Source organism: Ptychodera flava (assembly GCF_041260155.1).
Source record: "Ptychodera flava strain L36383 chromosome 23 unlocalized genomic scaffold, AS_Pfla_20210202 Scaffold_24__1_contigs__length_23054250_pilon, whole genome shotgun sequence".
NCBI lineage: Eukaryota > Metazoa > Hemichordata > Enteropneusta > Ptychoderidae > Ptychodera > Ptychodera flava.
Window position 1 is genome coordinate 3,386,637 of NW_027248278.1, and position 23,835 is coordinate 3,410,471.

The 23,835-nt window shown below is 38.2% G+C and overlaps 1 pseudogene; it reads left to right on the forward strand.

Moving 5' to 3' along the window:
• Positions 1-5,302: 5,302 nt before the first annotated feature.
• LOC139124798 (unconventional myosin-Va-like) lies at positions 5,303-23,439 on the forward strand (annotated as a pseudogene).
• Positions 23,440-23,835: the final 396 nt, after the last annotated feature.

A 23,835-nucleotide genomic window follows, 5' to 3' on the forward strand; every position in this document is an offset into this window, starting at 1 on the left:
CCCTCGAGCCACAGTCACTTGCTGTTCGATATACGGCGATGGCCGCTTTGGTATGCCTTAGAAACATAGAAAGTCGGGAAATGGAATAGCCGCTATACGCACGTACAGCCGAGTTCGGAGACGGATTTTCCTGACAAAAAGCTATAGTTTACTTAATAAACCAGCATCAATGGCTTCCAATACGTCAGCTGAATCCATACCTGTTATAGTCTACCGTCAATAACGACCTTCTTGCATTTTTGGGTACGATTTCCGATTCTTCTCTCGATTTTTCTCTGACTGTCTACAATGTGACGTAGTATTAAACATGAAAAATACAAAGTCCCCTACCTATGACCCGCGTCTTTAGCCATAGCAGTGACTATTTTTTAGCTTCACCAGTGTACACATTAGCGAAAATGTTAGTCTAGAGGGCGATGCTGTATACTAATTAGGCTGAAGTTCATATCAAGCATATGGAGTCTATTGGGAGTTCACGTCGGATGTGCATTAAGTTTGGGAGATGAGATCCTATCAGAAACAAATGAGAGCATTTAAGTCGGACGATTCCACAGAACAGCTGATATGGAAAGATGTTTTGTGAAAATCCTGTTTTATATAACAATATCTGCTACTGATATCTGTTAATATATCATGCATGTTTATCCATTGAAGTGATAATTTTCAAAGAGTGTAATTCTTTATACAATTTACGCACTAAATTGTCCTAACAATTGACTGAGGACTTGATAAATAATCATTGACAAATACTTTTAAAACATATGTATAATAAATGATAAATTTGCTGGTTTTTAATATGCATGTATATATAGTGGTGTGAACTTATTCTTTCAGATCAACACTACATGGACTGACGGCCAGTGAACGTTATGCGTGACAAGACTGAAACATTTAAATTTCTTTTTGACATGTCATTACAACAATGATTTATTGCCATTAAAGACATTTATTACAATCTAGATTTGCTGCAATTTTATGAATTTTGGTTCAACGAAGTACAAAGATCGACAAAGATTTTAAGATTTATTAGTAATAAAGCTCTACAAGTTACATTTGCTAGAACCGAATTATTTAAGCAGTCTTTTGAGTAATTACCTGTACAACAATTTGCCTTCAGCAATAAGAAGTTGTACAAGTGTTAGAGGTTTTAAGCAGGCTTGTTACAAATTTTATCGACAAAGCTTTTTCGACACTTTTACATGAAACCTGTCTGTGTTGTAATGTTGTTGTTATCCTGTACTCTGTCTTCTGTGTATAAGTTTTCTTTGTGTTTGACCCTTGTGAAAAGAGGCGTATACCTATCATGGCTATAGAGTTAAAATAAAGTTTATAGGGCATATTGTTGTTGTATTGTTGTAAGATACTTATTGCATCAAATTGTAAAAGATTTATAAAAAATACGTATTTTAATTTAGGTAAATCGCATAAACTCATCATTAATTAAACCTGTACTTTTAGAACAATAATTGTTAAAATAATTGAACTCAGGTATAGCCTTGAAGCTGTGATACTTGTAATTTTTTTCCCTTTCTGGCTCAATATGCAAGTGTGCATTTCAGAAAAATAAGTGACAATCAGTAATAGTTCATTTATGCTTTTTTAGCTCCGCTGTCAGCGACGCGGAGCTTATCAAATAGGTTGATTTTCCGTCGTTGTCCGTCGTCCGTCGTCCGTCGTCCGTCGTCGTCCGTCAACAATTGCCTTCTCCTCTGAAACCGCAAGTCCAATTGCTTTGAAATTTTATATGCAGTTCACTTGGGATGACCTGACTTAAGTTTGTTCAAATCGTGGTGAAATTTGCATATTTGTATTTTTGGGGCATTTTTTGGTGTTTTTGGTTAAAAAATCTTCTTCTCTGAAACCGCTTGTCCGATTGCTTTAAAATTTTATATGCAGTTTACTTAGGGTGACTTCAGTCAGATTTGTTTAAATCGTGGTGAAATTTGCATATTTGTATTTTTAAGGCAATTTTTGTCATTTTTAGTAAAAAAATCTTTAAAAATCTTCTTCTTCAAAACTAACAGTCAGATAGCTTTGATATTTGGTACATATGTCCCTAGGGATGATCTATTTCAGATTTGTTCAAATTGTGCAGAAATATTGAAAATTGCATTTTTAAGGCAATTTTTGCCATTTTTGGTCAAAAAATGTATTTCTCAAAAAGTACTCAACTGATAGTTTTGAAATTTGGTATACAGGTTTGTATTAATGAACTAAGTATAAGTAATACATATTGAATTTCTGATGAAATCTGTAATTTTTCATTTTGGGGCAATTTTTGCCATTTTTGGTCAAAAAATGTGTATTTCCAAAACTACTCATCTGATAGCTTTGCAATTTGGTATACAGGTTCCTACAGATGAACTTAATGATATTTATTGAAATATGATGTAATCTGCAGTTTTGTATTTTTGGGGCAATTTTTGCCAATTTTGGTCAAAAAATGTGTATTTCCAAAACTACTCATCTGATAGCTTTGCAATTGGTATACAGGTTCCTACAGATCATCTTAATGATGTTTATTGAAGTTATGATGAAAATTGCAATTTTTTATTTTGGGGCGATTTTTGCAATTTTTGGTCAAAAAAATGTGTTTCTCAAAAAGTATGGTCTGATAGCTTTGAAAATTGGTATAAAGGTTTCTACAGATGAGCTAAGTAATATATATATAATTTCTGATGAAATCTGTAATTTTGTATTTTTGGGGCAATTTTTGCCATTTTTGGTCAAAAAATATGTATTTCCAAAACTACTCATCTGATAGCTTTGAAATTTGGTGTACAGGTTTCTATAGATAAACTAAGTGATATTTGTTGAAATTATGATGAAATCTGCAATTTTGTATTTTTGGGGCAATTTTTTCTGTTTTTGGTCAAAAAATGTGTGATTCTCAAAAAGTACTGGTCTAACAGCCTTGAAATTTGGTATACAGGTCTCTATAGATGAACTGAATTTGATCTTTTGAAATTATGATGAAATCTGCGATTTTTATTTTTGGGGCAATCGTTGCCATTTTTGGTCAGAAAATTTTATTCTCAAAAAACTACTCATCAGATAGCTTTGGTTGACATGTTCTTAGGGATTGTCCGATGTGATCTATTCAAAGTATGATGAAATCTTCAATTGTGTATTTTGCAGCTATTTTAGCCACTTTTTTCTGGCCACTGCATTGAGCTATCAAAAATTTCCACCTTCTACATCAACATGTGTCAAAAATAGTTATTCTCTACATAAACACAGCGGAGCTATATCGGCCGCTAGGTCGCTTGTTAATAAATTCATATTGGCCACTTTAGAGATACAAGGCTTCAGTAAATCGCCTCATTTTTTCTGCTTAATTTTCTACCCTTTTATAGGGGAGATACTTTCTCTAGTGCAAAAGTTCAGGATGAGAAACGGTAAACGGTAACCGACTGGTTTTGTGTGAGGCCTAGCAGCTAGGCGATATTGCTGTGAGTGTGTGGCGGTTCGAATCCCGTTTGGGTTATAGTAAAAATTATATTATATTATATCATGCTACCATGCGCCATTCTGATTGGATGAGAGCGATGCTAAAATATTGTTTTAGCACTGATAGCGGTGGTAAAACGGGCCCCTAAACAAGCATTTTTGAAAATTGCCCGGTCGGTGCATTTGAACGATGTGGCTCTGAACTTAATCCGAAACAGTCCGCTTTGTTTCAAAGACCGAGTTCGAATTTCGATACAGAGATAAAGTATGGTTCTGTAACTCACCTCTTGGTGAAAATAAGCGGTCTATGATGAAAGAAATCTCCGAAGCAACACATTTATTTTGGTATGATGATGTACAAAATTGTATAGAGTAACAGCGCACTGTGTAGTTTGCTTGATCGATTCAGCAGGAGTCGAGAGGCGACATACCGCTCTTTAAAACGAAGCTACTACTAGTATTCGTTCATACACAAATATATGTAAATTGAAACTTCCTCACTGTAACGGTACGTCAGATATTCCTTCCTAGAGTTTGGGCTGTAACAGACCAGGGTGTTCTAACGATGTAGCCCAAGAACTTGAAGAAGTTCAAAATAACAATGCGATCATTCCTGGCGACTGCGACGAAAATCGCTGTGTCAGCGTCCAGCTCTCGCTGAATCGGGCAACACACTCTGCTCGCATATTACAACTGTTCATACAGTCGCCGTAATCCATGTCTGGATTATTTCAAAACTGCACGTTTTCTGGCACAAATTGTCCATCCAAAATATCCATCAAAAATAGAACCTGTAACCCCACTGCACCACCTTCTCTGTCTGAATGTTACGACGGTTGGCGCACACCGGACTGACAGTGAATTATCTATTTTTAGTGTACTATGCAAAAAAAAAAAGCCAGCGGTATTGTTTTTATGTAAATTTACGAAAAAAATTGTTACTTTTTCGTTTGCTTTGAACTCTTGACCCATTTCTGTGTCTGAAGCAGTTCGTGTTGCATGTAAATATTAATAAAATTTTGATGAACATAATGCGTATGTTATCGTAGGATATTGTGTTCATGTGTTGTCAACGTAATCCAAACTTATAAAAATGCTCGGTCTCGGGCGATGATTTTCCGACGTTCGATCTCTCAGATGACAGTTTTCTGCATTTTGGACTGAAACTGACGAAAATGCCGGACCAAGACGACAAAGACACACAAGTTGATATAATATAATAGCAATAACCCCCTTCGCAGTCGGGTATACACTCGATTTTGGTACAATTCGCTCCATATAGCACTCGCCTATCGGCTCGTGCTATATGTCGCGCACTGTACCAAAATCTCGTGTATACCCTCCTGCGGCGGGGGTTATTGCTTAATTTGAGAAGCACTATAATGAGTATCGTCGATGAGTATGAGTATGGAGAAGAAACATGTAATGAGCATGACCGGAAAATTCAGGAGTGAATGAGTTGTATTTTCTGTCAAAACGCACGAGACAACATTTTGACTTCGCGATTTTCAGCGATATAAACTAATAAGACACTAAATAATGTACAATTTGGTAAATCTAACTATTTATCTTTCAATTCGCCTAGTTATAATTAACATAAGTTGAATTCTCGATGAACTACAGGCGATATTTCTTTACAATGTGTAGCGCTAGATTTAGTGATTTTTTTTGAAATTTTCGCGTTCCATACCACCCACGAAGGAAAATCGATTTTGCGCGTCTCGGGTATCTGCGTCCGCACTGATAGCTGCCGATCTTATCCCAGTGAAGCCCTGTTGGATAGTCTGCGCATGCGCGGGGGACGAAATCGGCAAGGGATAAAATCGGCACGGCACCGGAAACGATTCTTGGATAAATAAGCTATAGGTCAACCACGCTACTCTACCCCACACACTGTGGTCCGACTCAAAAAGTTTCCACCACGGTCACTCTATCACATTGTTTTAGGACTTATCGGGTTATTGATCGGAATTATGTGGTTAATCGACAGTGTTGTTTCGAGTTTCAAGGGCATCGGCAGTCGCCGATCGGCCGATCGTACCTGTTAGACGTACCAAGTGACGTATTTTATTTGCATTTTTTTTGCGAGTTCATTTTCCCATCTCTTTCGCTCGACTCACTCATCCTACACTTCGACCCCGTCAAAGAGAAAAGTGGCCGATCGTACGCTCCTGTTAGACGTACCAAGTGACGTATTTTATTTGCATTTTTTTTGCTAGTTCATTTTCCCATCTCTTTCGCTCGACTCACTCATCCTACACTTCATCGTACGTTCCTGTTAGACGTACCAAGTGACGTATTTTATTTGCATTTTTTTTTTGCGAGTTCGTTTTCCCATCTCTTTCGCTCGACTCACTCATCCTACACTTCGACCCCGCCAAAGAGAAAAGTGGCCGATCGTACGCTCCTGTTAGACGTACCAAGTGACGTATTTTATTTGCATTTTTTTTGCTAGTTCATTTTCCCATCTCTTTCGCTCGACTCACTCATCCTACACTTCATCGTACGTTCCTGTTAGACGTACCAAGTGACGTATTTTATTTGCATTTTTTTTTTGCGAGTTCGTTTTCCCATCTCTTTCGCTCGACTCACTCATCCTACACTTTGACCCCGTCAAAGAGAAAAGTGGCCGATCGTACGCTCCTGTTAGACGTACCAAGTGACGTATTTTATTTGCATTTTTTTTGCTAGTTCATTTTCCCATCTCTTTCGCTCGACTCACTCATCCTACACTTCATCGTACGTTCCTGTTAGACGTACCAAGTGACGTATTTTATTTGCATTTTTTTTTTGCGAGTTCGTTTTCCCATCTCTTTCGCTCGACTCACTCATCCTACACTTTGACCCCGTCAAAGAGAAAAGAGGCGCAGATTGCCTGGCGCAAAAAGGACCGTACCGATGATGCCCGAGAGTTCAACATGGCGCAGACTGCATGGTGCAAAGGGTGGCGCAGCTGCCTGGTGCAAACCCCTGGCGTAGAGTGCCTTTTCTTGACTATGCGCCTGGCGCAAACCTGGTGCAGAGTACGTAGATTGGACCAATTATACCGTATACCTGAAAGATGATGTTTGACATTTTGACCCCTGAAAAAGGAAGATGCCAAACGTTGAAGGAATCTGTTGCCAGGAGACAGTGAAGCCAGCCTTTCACTGCACGGATTGATAGATATTATTCAATAGTGTACAACAATATACAGTCTGTAGCATAGAATTTGTAGGAATGAACATGCTTTGAAAAATTACTCCTTAACCCTCTGAGCGCTGTAATTTTTTCCCGCCAAAATTTTAGTGCAACATTTGCCAACTTTTATGAATTTTTCTGTAATTTTTTTTTGATAATTTTGGGCCAAATGGACATCATATTTCACTGGCTACAGGTTTTTCTTTCAGGAATTGAAAGAGCAGATGGAGACATATGAGAAAGAAAACAGAAAATTGAAAAAACAACTCAAACTTGCTGCAAAGAGTAGAGGTGTTGAACTCGGTAAGGCAGTTTCGAAAAACCAGTGTGTGCTTGTTTTTTCATGTTCAAATCTGACCTACAATCAGTATAGGATATCTGTATGTATTAAAAGTTAGTGTTATGATTCCATGGAATAGTATGGATGTGAATTCAGGAATATGTGTGGGGCTAGAGATTCCAACAAATGGAATAATTGTTTCGTGACAATGTGATGAATGGATATTAAAGTGGTTGTGAAATTCTTGAGTTACCTTATGTGACCCTTTAACCTGATGTGAAATTTGTGTTTTGCACCCCATTACTGTTTTTCACAAGCAAGGCATACTAACAACAATCTACATGGGTAGATGAATTTCCCCAACCATTTCCAAATAACTTTTAGAAAGGTTTGTGCCAAAATTCTTGGGTACAGGCAGAATCATCAGTCCCCAACTATGAATTGTTGTAATTTAGAAACAAATTGACTAGAAAGAATTCCTTTTGATTATTGTGAATGTACGATATTGTGAATGAAAGTCTGCAAGAAAATTGTGTCTGTGATGTACTGTTTAGGGCCACCTAGACATGTGTAGACAAGTGAGAAGGGACCCCCTAAGTTATCAGTGAATCTCAAAAGTTGACAATACGACAAAATAGTAGAGTCACAACAGCAGAAGTCATGAATAGGACATCTAACGCTCTGCTGGTACCAACCACTGATATTGAAATTGGTACATATATTTTGCTTTGTCACATTTGCCATGCCAATCTGTGATTCCTTATCAAGATATATTTTCATGTAAGCAACATCTTTTTTGTTTTAATTTGTGTTTTGCTGGTTTTCAGAAATTAAGCGTGTGTTAGGTAAGGTTCAAAGGTGTGTTTTTGGTGCTACCGAGGTTTTGTTTGCCAAGGGTCTTTCACAGAATGCAGCTTTTTTGTGTCAATGGGAACAATTGACTTGGGTTGAGTGGCTTTTGTGTATATCAAGTGTGCTTTCAAAGTGCCTGGTACGCCATGACATAGTGCTACGCTGACAACCTGTAAGGCTGATAGATCATCGTCACTCTTTCAGAAACAAGATGTTCATCTTAGTATTTTTATATCAGGGCAGTAGTAGTAGCTTTCTTGTAGTTGGCTGTGTATGTGTTTCAAACCAAAGGGTGCAATACATTTCTTTACTTCTGTAAATTATTTTGCAGTGCTCAGTAAATTTTTAATGGAACTATTTCAGGCTGTAAACATATGCCAAATGTGACAAATATTTAATGAATGGTGCATATGTAAATTTTGTGAATTTATTGATTTCACAGTAGATTATCAATACTTAAAAAGTATTAGAAAAACTGTGATTCTGAATTTTAGACCTGAAGTTCAATGCAAGAGTTGTGAATGAGTGTTTGCTGTTTCATGAAACAAAAAGTTTTACACTCTCTGAGAAAGTTTTTTACAATTGTGAATTTTGCCTCAATGGTTTCCCTGTATTTTCTCTTCCCACAGGTGATATCAGTAGTAGCGGTATGGGAACACCAGAATCCTACTCAACAACCAGTGCGTTTTCAGGGGCTGTTCCTCGCAAAGACCATGTCTTCATGGGAATGTTTGCCTATAAACAAGAAGATGAACCCAAACTAGTCAGGAATCTTGTGATGGGTGTGTGATAATTGTCATTTTCAAAACAAAACCAACATCAAAAAAGAAAAAAAGAACCCACTTGTGACCTAAAACTGATTTCAAGCAAAATACTCTAAGGGTATACTTGTTTTTCAGTCAAATCGTGTCATTTTGTCCTTGATCATTCAATTATTGACAAGTTAACCCTTGAGCGCCAAAGTCAATTTTTGTCACTTTTATAAATACACCCTAGTCAAATTTTTTCAGAGTTTTGCCAAAGTTTTGATTAAAAACTGTAGCTAATGAAATGTGATATCCTTTTGGTCCAAAATTATCAAAAAACTACAGAGAAATTCATAAAAATTGGTAAAATGTTGCACTTAAATTTCGGTTGGTAAAAATACAGCACTCAAAGGGTTAATGAGCCTGAGCTGCATACTGTTCCTGCATTTTAGCTTTTAAGCTCTGCTGTTTGCAGATTTACAGTTCATTGAGAATTTCACTGATAAATGCATATTGGTTGGTGAAAGATGTATCAAGGAATTTAATTCTTTTTTGTACTCCGAAGACTAATTCTGGCGAATGACCAGAAAATTGAAATTTTTTGTGTTATAATTTACAGTTCTGGGTCAGAGATGAACTTGACATTAGACCAGCAACAAACCAGACATGATCCTCATCTTTATGTCTATGAATATTAGAAAGCCTAATTGACAAGATGAAAGTGAATTATATTTAGTGTTTCATCTAGAGAGGGGGATGGGGAATTCCCCCTCTGTTGACATGTTGGCACCCCAAAGTAATTTGTCAAGAGGGGCCAGCCCCCCATGAAATGGTGCCAGTCACACCTTGGAGATACAAGTTTAACACATGAACTGGTAACCCCTCCCCCCCAAATCCCTAAATTTTCTGGTAAAGGGGAAAATCCCCCTTGTTGATGGCACCCTGGATAAAACAAAAAGACAACTCCGCTCTTCCTCACATTCTCGACTTCTCAGTATTCCAAGAGTTTCCACAAAGACTTTTGACGAGAGATCTTTCTCTTACATTGGCCCTGCATTATGGAACAAACTTCCTTCTGACCTTCGCCACTCCAACTCTACCCTTTCCCTCAAGACTTTTCTCTTTAAACAGTAGTTTATCCTTTTTCGTTTACGTAGTCTCCAGTCCCGGTGGTTCAACATTTCCTCTGTTATATTGTATAGTCACTATTGCGCCTAGAGCTCTGTTCAGAGATTAGGCGCACTACAAATGTACTTTATTATTATTATTATTATTATTAATTATATGGTGTCTTGTCCTTTGAACCCTGAATTCAAATACTGTCCCTTAGATATCTGGGAGGAAAATGGTATCTGTTCTCAGTTTTCATGTAAAACTTTCCAAGAATCTTCAGCCAAGTATTTCTCACAATGTGTTGTTTTTATTGCTCATAGATTTCAAGCCACAAATGGCCGAAGGCTATCTTCCTGGTCTACCAGCGTATATTATATTCATGTGTTTACGGCACGCTGATTACACCAACGATAGCATGAAGGTGAAGTCACTGTTGTCAGGCGTCATCAATGGAATCAAGAAGACTGCCAAGGTACGTGTGTACACATGAAAACAAATGCCCTATTGCAGAATGCAAGAAGATGTACCGTATGATTGGTGGAATTAGAGTTTAGCTCTTCAAGGGATAATTTCTTAAGCAATCAGGAATAGGTTTGAATTGTTAATTCAGATCCAGCTGAGTTTTCTGAAATATGTGAGTAGAGGATGAATTTGAATTATTGATATGTAAATTAATATAACAAGAAAATCAGTCGAAAGGAAGCAGTTGCTTTGCCAGATAGGCTGATTGAAAGCTTAGTATATGTATACTGTACCTTCAACATATTCTACTTGACAATACTTTGTGTTTGCATTTCATTTTCCCCTGCATCTCTGTCTTACAGAAAAGAAGTGATGATTTTGAGTGCATTGCATTCTTCCTGGTCAACACTTGCAGGGTAATGCGCAACCTGAAACAGTACAGCGGCGAGGAGGTGAGAATCATATGTGTGATGTATAGCGCCCTCTATCTTTCCCCTTCTGATTCTGCTGGCCCCCAAGTTTCACCTTTGAACTTATCAAAGATTTCTGTGCACGTGATATTCCTTTGAAGTAATACACATTTCTCTCTCCTGCTCAGAAGGAAGACCTATTTCTTTGAATTTTTCAATCTTAAAGAGATGTTTATCATCCTAGTGGAAGTATTTACCTGTGTGAAAATCTTCGAAAAATCAAACATTTCAGAAACCAAATTTTCTACAAAATTGTGTTTGACAAACTTTGAAATGCTATTAATTGCATGGAAAATTGTGGTCAGTGGCATAAAAAAACGCTGCTACGTAATAGTATATGTGCTGAGAGGGGTTTGCTTTTCTTAAAACAAGATGGCATTTTAGACATTTACCTAAGCTTGAACTTTTTGTCTTCTTCATAGATATTTTCAAGTCAGAACACAAACAAACTAAACGGATACTGCCTCAGAAACTTTGACCTGTCGGAGTATTGGCAAGTCAACAATGACTTAGCCGTACACATTTACCAGAGAATGATCAGAGCCATGGGAAAAAGACTACAGACAATGATAGGTGAGATGTGTGATTGACAGCTGTCAATTTTGGTCCTCAACCAATCAGAGATACTGTGAAGTTTGATGGATGATTCATTTGAAATTTACACAAACTATCAGAGTACCACATTTTTAGAGATTGTTTAGATAACATGTTCTTAAGGGAGTAACCATGTCATGGGAATCAATCATGTCAGATCAGACATTTATTCTTCACACCTCTACTATAATCTATATTTGAAAATGATAAAATTGTTGGAGGGCCATTAGTAGCTGTAACCTTGGGTAATTTTTTCACTATTTTTGCTTTTAATGTCAACTACAGTTTCTTGCTCTACTCCCAGAAGTATATTGAGATACCCAGTATTCAGCTTGTCAACTCAGTCTGTACATGTGTCAACTGCATTGTTATTGTCGACTAGTGAATTCTGGTCTGGACTAGAATTCAAATGTAAACATGACTGCTAGTGCATTGTACATGTATGGATACTCTGTTGGCATGCTAGATACTTGGTGTCTTAACATGCTTTTAGGAGTTGCACAAGAATTTGTGTTTGACACACAAAACAAAAAGAATGAAAAAAATAATCAGAAATTACAGCTACATACCCTTTTAGAAGCTCAGTATATGTACATAATCCTGATTCGTAAGTTCCTTAAATGTTGCATTGGTGTCTGTTGTGTTATCAGCACTCCATATCATATCATTTCAACAATACTAGCTTAGAAAATATGTTTGATGCTTTGCCTAACATAATTACAAGCTATACAGTATCCAATCCAAGTATTCCTCTGTACAGTTATCATATTTGAATCAACTTGTGTTAACTTTTTTCTGTCAAGAACTTTATTGTCATTGTTGAAAAAATGTCCCAATTTTCCACATGCATAATTCAGCTCTTCTCTTAAAGTTTCCTTCACTTCAAGAAAAATCCATCTTTTATGGTGTTTGTGTTCAAAGATACACTCTCTTGAGTTTGGTTACATATGTATGAAAGACTCAAAATAGAAAATACTGAAGATTAAATCCTTTTGTAACATCAGTACTTGTTGTGAAAAAAATATCAACATGCGCACATATCATTTCATAAGTACCCCTCTTCTCCTATACCGATAACCATCATTAATTTCACATTTTTTTATAAATCATGTAAAGCCATCAATGATCATGTCATTTTGTGTTTTGTTTTGCTTTTTTCCCCCATCATTTTGTTTTTCACCATCACCACGCTGCAGTGTCTGGAATGTTGTACTCTGCAGGCCCCATTGTAGGCATTTCCAAAAACTCACGCAGTAAAACTGCAAAGTCTCGAAACAAACTTGATGTTGATCTACCAAATGGTATTGTCACTCGATTGAACTTTGAACTTTTGCATGCTCTGATCGGCTCTTCTCAACCCAAGGTGATTTTTATGGGTATACGATTACTTAGTATTTTGTCTTTTCTGTAGTTGGGAAGATAATGATTCCACTTCAGTTGGCTTTTCAAATGATAAAATATTATTTCACAGAGTATAATGCTTGATGCAAAACAACTGTGTTAATGGGCACCTTCTTTGCTGGGGTGTTTTTAAATATAAATTGAAATCACTGTGAAAATCCTTGAACAAAACTGTTACTCTGCCAGCTGTTTTGCATGTTGATCATGATATTTAGAGATCAAAATGTAGTGATTCAAATCTTGAAACTGCTTTTCCTTGTGTTTACAAGAGCATACGGCCCTACACATAGTTGGTATTTTTAATTTGTCTGTTATATTTGTACTGAAATACTTTCATAAATCTCAGCAATGGAAAATATCTCTAAGGCATCTACTCAATGTTCTAGTGTATATAGCATCCTTACTTACTAAGCATTCCCCAGTATTGCATGAGAGCTGTTTGCCCTTTGACCTGTCCCTACTCTACCCCATCATAGAGTCAAGGTCAGGCAATATTACGGTGAACAAAAATAGAACGTAGAATACACCAATAGTGCATTATTGTATCAACATCACAAGAAAAACCTGTGCATCTACAAATGAAATATTGACTGACAAAGTCCAATAGTTTCAAAAGTAAGCAAATCTTCACAACGGACTTTTTGCCATCTATATAAAGTAGCCACCTACAGCCACTCCATGATCCGGGAAAGTGCTTGGAAGGGGAAACAGCTCTGTGATAGCAATATAAAGGGCCTGTAAGCCTACTTAAAGCTCTTGTGAACATAAGTGTTGATGATTTTTTTCTCTATTTTGTTTTATATGTCAATTGCAAGCTCTTGTTCTACTTCCCAAAGCATGTTGAAACACCCACTATTCAGCTTGTGAACACAGCATCTGTACATGTACAGTGCACTGTTATTGTTTACATTTGAATTCTGGTCCGGACCAGAATTCAAATGTAAACAATAACAGTGCAAGCCTACACATGTACAGGCTGAGTTGACAAGCTGAACACTGTGTATCTCAACATGCTTTGGGGAGCGGAACATGAAACTGTATTTGACATTGAAAACTAAAACTGTGACGAAAAATCACCAAAAGTCGCGGCAGCTGGCCCTTTAACCCAGAATGCTTAGAAGTTAGATAATTCTACCTGTCTCTGTATTTTCAAAGTACAAACATCCGGCATGTTTTGAATGGGAGCCCTCTCTTGCATGTCCATATGAACTTCATCCCTGGGTATGAATGTTGTACTGGGTCAAGCTCTCAAAGTAGGGCAAAAACACTTTCTGTACATATTTAGTTTGAGATGCAGTTTGAAAGTCAACAGTACTGGTTTTAATAATGCCCTGGGCCATATGAAAGCTAGAGTGGAGGATTCTTTTCTTGAGTAGCAAAAAGGCTGGATAACTGTTGTTGACAAATACACTGCTATTCAAAAGTTAGCTCCAAATCCCGAAAAGTACAGAATGAAGGTGATAAGATTGATGGATAAGTATTGGTTGTGTTAAAAAACACTCCAAAAAGCATGTTTGAGCAGTAAATATTATATCGTGCAGCTGAATGTGACAGGGCCCTCTGTTGCAAAATAAATAGTTTTCTTTCAATTTAATTTATACTGCATGCTTATATTCAGTGTTTTCTCTGCATGTTCTTCGAATGGGGCACTTTCTGCCCCATTCATCAAAATTAGGGGGCAGACTTGGCATTTTAGGGGGCAGTCACTTTTGATGTTGATTTTGCCTTCCAAGGAAACGCTTCCCCGATATCATTACGATCGTCATCCAGTTCAGTTGCGCACAGACAAATAGAGAGACAGTCTCTCTATTTGTCTCTGAGCAGTGCATCGTCTATGTTGCATGCAGCACCCGTACTAACATCGACATCATGATGTTTGGCAGCTTGTGATGTGCTCGGCTGCTCTCTGCCATCTGTTGACTTGTCACTCATAAGTTTCCCCGACTCGGAATTTGACGTATTTGTTCCCTTGGACACGATTCGGTCAAAATTTGGGGGTTTAAATCCATAAAAATATGCAACGATCCCCGTACGCCGATCAAACGATTGTGTTGAATGCCACTACGTGTGCCTATACAATGCTAAAGCTGAAATTTCCCCAAATTCCATCATTGGTACATGTAGTTCGCTGTACTTTGTGCTTGGGTCATCCTCATATATCAGTTAATGCTTGCTGTGCTTTGTGCACGATTTCCGCGCAGTCAGTAACTTTTTCAGGGCAGACGATGGCTCGAAATGCGCAATTTGCGCAATCGCGCAGTCGAGAGAAAACTCTGTATATTGTTTCATTTATTTCCCTCACTGCATAAAAACGCTATAATACTTACTGTATTAACATGGATTATTGCCTGTATTTTAGCTGAAGAGTGCATATACAGATGAATACAGTCAAGAATCCATTTTTTGTATTCAGCAAGCCTGTATTCATGTGGATTCATGTGAATTCACGTGTATTACACTATAATACAGGCATTAACTCAGTAACCCTATTCCTGCCAAGTCGGTGAAAATCCGCTTGAAATTCGGTGTAGCCAGAATCTAAGCACTGGTGACCGTTATTCTCCCAACCCGGTGGAAATCGGGCCCTTTTTGGGTACCCCCTTTCCTGCCAAGTCAACGGCACTACGTTTTGCTATCCCCTGTGCGTTTAGGGGTCATCCGAGGAGAGGTTTTCTGACAAGGAACGCCTTTTCCCCTCGAAATGGGTTCGCAGGGAGTCGATAGACAGGGAAAGGTGCAGAAACCTGTCCGCCAGTCCCCCACACCCGAGGGGGGCTGTTTTTTTTTACCGCTTTTTAGCGGACTTGGCAGGATAGCATGGTAACGTTTTCTGGCGGAGTTGGACGTACTTGGCTGCCTGGCACTATAGAGATTGCTGCCGAACTTGACCAACTCGGAAATGCTAATCTAGAAGGCTACCTCTTGTAAACGACTTGGCAGATATGCCGATGGTGCGAGACGAAAGTCACTTATTCAGTTGTGCGTGACTGAAAATGAGAACGTATTTTTGACGGGACGGCTCGACTTGTTCCTCCGATGGAACGGATGTGAACGACTCGGAAATACCATTACAAACTGGTGTCCGACGTACTAAGCTGGGCTTCAGCTCTGCAAGTTCAAGCCAGGCAACGTCCTTCACCGCCTTGGCCGTGCCATTCAATGGACGTAGCTTTGGATTTTTTATTTATTCCATCGTCTGAAGTATTGGCTCTGGTTTGCAGGCAAACGTATCCTCTTGCCGACGCATTGGTAACTACGTACGCTGTTTGCGTACAGAGAATTCATAAGGTCAATAAGGTCAATGTGTAGTCTGCTACGGGGATACCGCCTGCATTTAGCAGGGACTGCTTTTGTTATGCAAACCAGCTAGCAGTACAATATGGCTGCCAGGCATGTGGACACGTCGATGGCTAGAACAATGGAAGCATATTGCGTTGCACCTGTGCATTGCAAAAGTGAACTGAAGACTTGGGTGTAGTGACTGGTTATCACTGGTTAGCTGCAGCCCAAGCCATGTCGGTACAAACCCGTACCTGACTGAGGACCACTCGATTAAGTCAGTAATGAACGGTAACACTTGTAAACCAACTCCCAACTGAGCTGGCTAAACTACGTGGAGCTGTGCTTCAATGGCTCAGCCATGTCGTTAATACAACGGCAAAAACGTAGTTTTTGTGCTACACTGCCAAGTCGTTGAAGGTACGTATTCAATTGACCCTACCCTGGGGAAACAGGACAGGTTTGCCGGTGCTGCTGCACCCCCAGCACGACCCTCAGGGTCTCTGACTAACAGACGAGTGAGGTGATGTTTGTGCCTAGCGGACGTGCGTAATAGTGAAGGAGTTTATTTCTGAAAAAATAAACATGAAACGGCAATAAAATGACGCACTCCCAGGGGCAAACAAAGCCGGTGACCTCAATTTTTTTCTGCAGTAACCCTTGAGCTCCTTCCCCTGTCTACGGGCATGTAGAAATTATCGAAGTCTAACACGTATAAGTACGGCTAAAACAACCCTGAAAATGGGTGATTTCTGCCAAAATGCCTGGCAGGATAACATGCAGGAGAGCCAATCTTTTACAGGCACATATTATGGGGCGGTTTTCTACTGACTTGGCAAAATAACGGACAAGGGCGCTCGGCAGGAAAAGGGTTAATGTGAATTTATCTGAATTATTGGGTTTTCATGCAGTGCCTGTTTCTTAAATTTTCTGTCACTGAACTGTGAAAAAAAACTCCCAACTAATAGAATATCCGTTTGTTTGACCCCCAGTTCCTGGCATGTTAGAGCACGAGGACATTGCTGGAGTAATGTCCAGCAAACCGATGGGCATGCGTGGCAGGACGTCCAGCGTGTCCACAGACGATGACAGGCAGAGGAGGATCACCATAGATACCATCACAAAACAGTTGAGCATCTACCTGGCTGTCCTTCACAACCAGGGTCTGGATCCACAGATAGTCTTGCAAGTTTTTAAGCAGGTATTACTTTACCGTAGCATGAGTTCTTTCACCTTTCACCTTTGACCTTTGACCTAGTCAAACTGAATATTTACTTTGAACTTTGTAACAGACAAATGGGTCACTAAAGTGGGCCAATCATAAGCCTGTATGTAATCTAACATCATGGTACTTTCAGTGCCATGTGATGCTTGGATTTTGCCATACTGCTGCATAAAAAGTGTAAATACTATCTTGCAAAATTGTTACAATGCAGGTAACTACAGAATACAGTGGAAATTGTATGCAGTTACAAAATGTCCGTCAAAGTTGTTGATTCATACCAACAAAACTGCCAGGATGTAAGGTAATTTAGAGGTCACAGAAAGGCCAATTGCTTATCGCAGAATGTAACTTTTGAGCGAAGAAGCAAGGATATTATTTATGGAAAAGCACAGATGCAAAGTGTATACTGCTATTTATCCGTGATTCTGATAGCATGCATTCCTATTCTCTTTTTTAGCTCTTCTATCTGATCACAGCCTCAACCCTTAATAGGTAGTACTAAGGAAAGAGATGTGCCATTGGTCAAAGGGTATGCAAATTACGTAAGTACATACATGTATGTTATTGAGTCTTTAGATATTTAGAGTAGATTTTCATACCTGCGTACGCGCTGATTATCACAGACATAGGTAATGAAGTGGGTATTTGGTAGTCAGTGAAATATGAAGTTTATTTTTTGCAGTATACATAACCAAACCTGGTTATGGTATCCTCAGTAGAAATCAGTCTCAGATCAGGTGTAGCGTGGTTGCTCTTTCATTTTGTAATTTGTGAATTCTATCAAAACACTTGATTTAACAAAGTACGTCAGAAGGTTAGAAAGCTTGCCAAGAAAACCAAGCCCATATCGGCAAGTTGTTTTTGTGAATGTTAGATGACAGCCCAGGCTTTTTAGAAGATTTATTTAACCCTTTTAGCGCTGTAATTTTTTCCCGCTTATTTTAGTGCAACATTTTACCAATTTTTATGAATTTTTCTGTAATTTTTTGATAATTTTTCTACAATTTTTTCTCAAAATTTTGGCAAAAATCTGGGAAAAATTTGCTGGGGTTTATTTTATAAAGGGGACAAAAATAGACTTTGGCGCTCAAAGGGGTAAATTCGATACATGCATGTTTTGCTGACTGTAAAGATACTCTTAATCACAAATTCGATCGATTCTCACAACACAGGAAAAACTTGAGCGAGTTGGAGGAGTGGTTGCGTAGCAACCAACTGATGGAGAGTGGGGCTGTTGAAACCCTGGAGCCGCTGGTTCAAGTGTCACAGCTACTACAGTTCAACAAGAAATCAGATCAAGACATAGAGAGTATATGTGAACTTTGTACAAAGCTTTCAACTCAGCAGGTATGCTCAGATTTCTGGCAAAGTTTACTAGTCGTTTCAAATTAGCATGCATGTGTACTGTTCCAGTTTACATACTTATTTGAAAGTGCTATAAACCTTGCCATTTTAATTTACAATCATGGATTATAAAAACGTTTTCTGGGAAGGAGAGTGTTACCAAGATACATCAAAGGATGCATTTCCTTTGTGATATTCTCATGAAATGTGCTTCAATTTTCCAATGCATCATCCTCAAATTGTTCTTTACAAGAAGATGTAATATAGGGGCTGTTGACTTCCAAACACCAACAGTATAAAATGACCCATTCCCAAGCACAGCCAAGAATTGAATCAGACATTGCAGACCGAGATTGTGTTGCATAAGCTTGCCATGTAATTCACAAAAACAAAAGTACAAAAACAAAAGTAGTCTGTTCTGTATGTTGCCATGGTTAAAACAAAGAAGGCCCAGGCATTATTCAAAACTACTGCCAACAATGCTTTTTAAAATGTTCATACATACTATATATGCCACATTGCTTTCAAACATTTCACACAAGGCAGTCTCATCTGATCATTATCCAATATCAACACTTTTCTCCTCTGACCTTTCCTTTCTTGACCTTTGACATGCCACTGCCATCACCCTTGACATTACCACCCTCTATGCCCTGAACTATGGGGTCATGACCTCATTTCGCATCATTTCCATCTCATTGCTCCTCTTCATCCTGACCTATCTCTCTATCTTGTCGTACAGATTGTCAAAATTATGTACAATGGTGCTCTCTCTGTGCAAGAAGATCACTATGTAGACTCTAGTACGTGTATGGTGAATAAGGTACACAGAGCATGGCCTTTGAGAGTGCTGCCAAAATAATATCAAATTTCACCCAGGCCGAGCCAAACTAATTTTATCAAGCCAAACTAATAATGCAAATTTTCCCACTAATCAAAGCTCTTTTGTGTCGTGAACTGAACCCGGTTCCATAATTTTGAAGTACTTTTGTATTTCTTACTGCATTGATGATTCACTGGCCACTTGTTTGCTAATGCTAAGGCCAAAGAAAAATAATTGTGCTGTTCCGATAACCCGACCTATCCTATTTATTGCCTGCCCACCCTAAACTTTTTAGAGCTACGCAAACACGGAAGTAAAAAAAAAAAAGAAAAAACCCGTAAAATCACGTGGTCGTTTCCTGGCATTTGATTTTTGCTTGAACGAGGACATTTTTTATGTTTTTATTCCTTTTATATGTATGATATGTTTTTCTAGAAATGTTTTGGCCAGTGTTTGATTGCACTGAACCCCTGAAAAGTGCATATTTGCAAATAAAAATATTTTGAAGAAAAAAAATTCTGCCGACCTACCTACCCCTATTTTTCAAAACCGTGTTATCGGACCCGGAACAACACAATTTATTTTTTTTTTGCCTAATTCTGATATGATCATTTACAATGGATAAGCCACTGGATCTCCATGCAATGACACTGTGGGAATGCGACCTGTGTAAACCAAACAGCTGTGGAAGTTTCCCAGTCCTCTCAGTGTACTGCACTTGGCAGGTTTCATTCTGCTTAGAATCATGCATCTATAATGTACTTTTCCATATGTTACAAATGTTAGTGTCACACTTGACGACATGGTTTACTAATCTCATGTAGCAAATGTAGATTTTGTGTTTAATCGCATCTTGTCACGGTGTATGACTCTGCAGACAACTGGACTACATCTAATATCAATGGTCATCTTGACTTTCACATGACCCTGTCAATGCTGTGATTGGTGGTTTTTTCCAATTTGTGTCGCAGACATAGTTGGACCTTTTTACAGTTCATAGACTGGAATGTGGGAATTACTGAAATTTATGGCTTGTACTTGCTGAAAAAGTGCTCTGAATCATAGACCATAGTCACAGAAGCATCAAAGTGACAACCATGTATGCATGCCAAGTTTGGTCCAGCAATATTCAACCTATATTCATCTATATAGTAAAGTGATTAGCTCTCATTTGCATGTGCCAATGGGAGCCTATGCATTGGTATGTAAGTCTGCATGTATGTGTGTTTGTATACGTTGGTTGTTGATTTTCTCTTTTTCTCAATCACAGATTGTCAAGATCCTGAATCTGTACACGCCTGTGAATGAATTTGAAAGTCGAGTTGAGGCGTCATTCGTCAGGAAGGTCCAAGAAATTCTGAGGAAGGCCAGAGGTGACAACGAAACCCAGAAACTGCTGATGGACACCAAGTTCTCGTTCCCGGTCACGTTTCCATACAATCCATTCTCAGTTGAACTGGACACCATAATGTTACCGGAACACTGGAATCTCGGCTTCCTTGAAAAAGTGTAAAAACTTGGCTCGTGATTGGGATAAAACAATACAATTTTGTGCAATACACCCTATTTCCCCAGTCTCCATGGTGATAGTATTATATATTTTCTGAAGTTAAAATGATCTGAGTGAATTTTTGGTCTTCCAAGAAGGAATACCTATTCTAAATTTGAACAAAAAAGAAACATTGGGGCTTAAATGAAATTCAGTGAAATTGTACACCATGTTAGCAGTACTCTGTGATTGGCTATATAGTGATCAAACTAGTTTGAAGAGCGCCACCTAGAGATCCAAATGTGGGTGTGTCCAGTTTTTGACACCATTAGAAACTCATAGTGTATCCATTTCATATTTCAAGGAGTGCTATTTGTAATCAGTTGTTGCTGATGTAATGAGCATTGCATAGAATCAAGACAGTATCATTAATAGTTGCAACTTTTCATGTGGAAAATTTGAAATTGATGTCTAAAGTAACATCAGCAAGTAATAAGGTAAATTCTCAGCATTGCCCTATCATGGGGTCTGGGTAAAATTCTGTCATTGTGTGCTACAAATGCAAAAACCCATTGAAACTCATCAAAACCCATCACAGCTGTCCTCCAGGATCTGTTGACCTACTTGCTGAGCGACATTTTAATACAGATCCGGAGCATTGAGAAAGAAATCTTTTCTTTTCTTCTGTAATTAATTCTCTGCCAAAAATTGGTAACGCAACAAATGGCATACAGAGATTTTTCCCTTTACAATTTGTAACTTTATGGAGATCCTATAAGGTTTTTCGAAAATTTCCCTATAGTTTATGTATACTCTCAAGATGTGACAGAGCTGGTCAATTTGCTAAGATGCACCAAGACAGAGCCCAATATCATATGAAGGACCTCTTGAAAAGACTGACAGCAAACCTTAACTACACTGGACCCAAGCTTGCTTAAACAAAAAAAAATTATTTTCTAAGGGGGCCTTTCCATAGTAAATGCAAAAGGAGACCCCTTAGTGTTATGCTGATTTGTCACATTTGCTCGGTATGCTTCAGTCTTATCAAACTTACTCCCAACAAAGTGGTATAGAATTATGAAAATTTGCAAACTGCCAGTGCAGTTTGTTTGCAGCCATGAAGTCGAGGTAGTCTATCATGTGACCATGCAAAAAATAATGTAATATAATTAATACAGGCGCTATGCTTTCATGATCAACAGGAGTTGAACATGCCATATTCTGTGTGTAAAATTATATCAAAGAAAAAGCAATTGTGATGACACTTTTAAACGGAATGAAAATCTGACATCGGGTGTTGAAGTGATTTTACAGTTTTAGTCAGTGGTCGTTTGAGAGGAGAGATTGTTTGTAAATTTTTGTTACGTGGTAAATTCAAACCCACACCTTTTGAAAGCTTCCCACAGCTCTGAGTATCAGAGAGTTTTCTCATCAGGCGTAGTCCTTCCCCATTCATTTTGGTAAAATGTCTGATCATCCAGAAGGGCGCCACCTCTTGCTGTACTGTAGTAAACTTTTGTTTATGAAAGTCTGAGTTTTATAATATGTAAGTCCTTAGTAAAGGGTAGTGTGGACACAACTATTTTCTGGGGAGAAGAACAAGTTCTTGTCAAAGAGATGTCATTGAGAACAGGGCAAACATGTTTCACAACTAATTTTCAAGAATCTCACGTAGAATTTGTCTTTTATTTCAAGAAATAACTTATGGATTATAGGTATATAATGTACTTATTTATTTGAAAATTTTATCATTCAAAACTCTCTTGAGTTGCTTAATTTACCTAAGCTCCAACAATTTACCGTAAATTTTGTCAAAGTAGCAACACTGGCATTTAGAGCTTTACAAAATTTCAAAGAAAAGGTTGATTACAGAAATTGCAGAAATATTCAATTTTTTTCTGTCTCAATTTTTCTGTTTTTTTTCATTATTTCATTGTAATCTCGGAGGCAGTTTTGTATTTTTTACCATTTTTCATCACAAAAAAGGGCTGTAAATATTTTTTTTTCTGCTGCATTCGTGTTTTTCACAGGTCATTTGCTTGAAGGGTATATTTTTTGTTCATCATAAATTCTTTCATGCTGATTTTTTGGCAAATACAAGTGATTGCACAATGTATATTAAAATCATCATGGCATATTCTTGAATCTTTTTGAAAGGATAACCGATGGTGATACTGTTATTAATTTGTATATATATGAATATTAACCAGTAGTATGATATGTGTTATGCCAGTATTGTGATCCGACTATGTTAATATTTTCAATTTTTTTCGCCATCGATTTGTATATTTTGCTATGGTTGTGGTATCATAGATTTCAGGTGTAGGAATCTGAGAGTTTTGCGATTTTTTCAGACTTGTAGATTTGAGAGAAGACAGAATCTGGTCCTTGACATAACAGTGTTTAGTGTTTTTACACAATGTGTTAGGTTTTCATGTAGAACCTGATTTTGCTCAAACCAGCCCTGAACAAAATGAGGAGTAAGTTATTTTGCTGTCTTGTCAAAGCTTATCTTTGTAAGAATGGAAAGCTAAAAAATCAGGCAAATTTGAATAGTCGTAGTACATCTACCCAGTAGTTCAGACAGTGTTTCACAGAATATGTCTAAAGTGGGGAAAGTGTCTGTGTGCTTCTGTGGTTCTTGTGTGGTCACTCCCCGTCTGTGAAAGTTGTCGCTTGTGTAGTTCGCCCTCTATGTCGAATCAGTGAATACTTTTGTTTAATTGCTTTACTAGTGAAAAAGCTATGTGAGCGGTCTGAAATCACCAAAGTGCGCCTGCAAACTGCGCCGGCGCATTTCAAACTGCGCCCCCATTTTGCGCCGGTATATTGCGCCGCCCAAACTGCGCCCTTACTCTGCGCCCTTACTCTGCGCCATTGCGAAGTTTAAATGTCAAGCACGGTATTAATAGTCTATTTTGGTTTAGTCAGGCGATTTCAAAGAAATATTCATGTTTTTCGTGGGAAATATGGTGAAATGTGTCACTAAAATGCGGAGGATGGGAGTAATTTTTTTCCGACACGTATGTGAAGTATGTAATAACATCACCCGAGAGGGAAGGTAACTCCGAGCCAGTCGAGTGTCATTTGCATCTTAATCGACCTTTGAATCTGTTTGTAGTTTCTA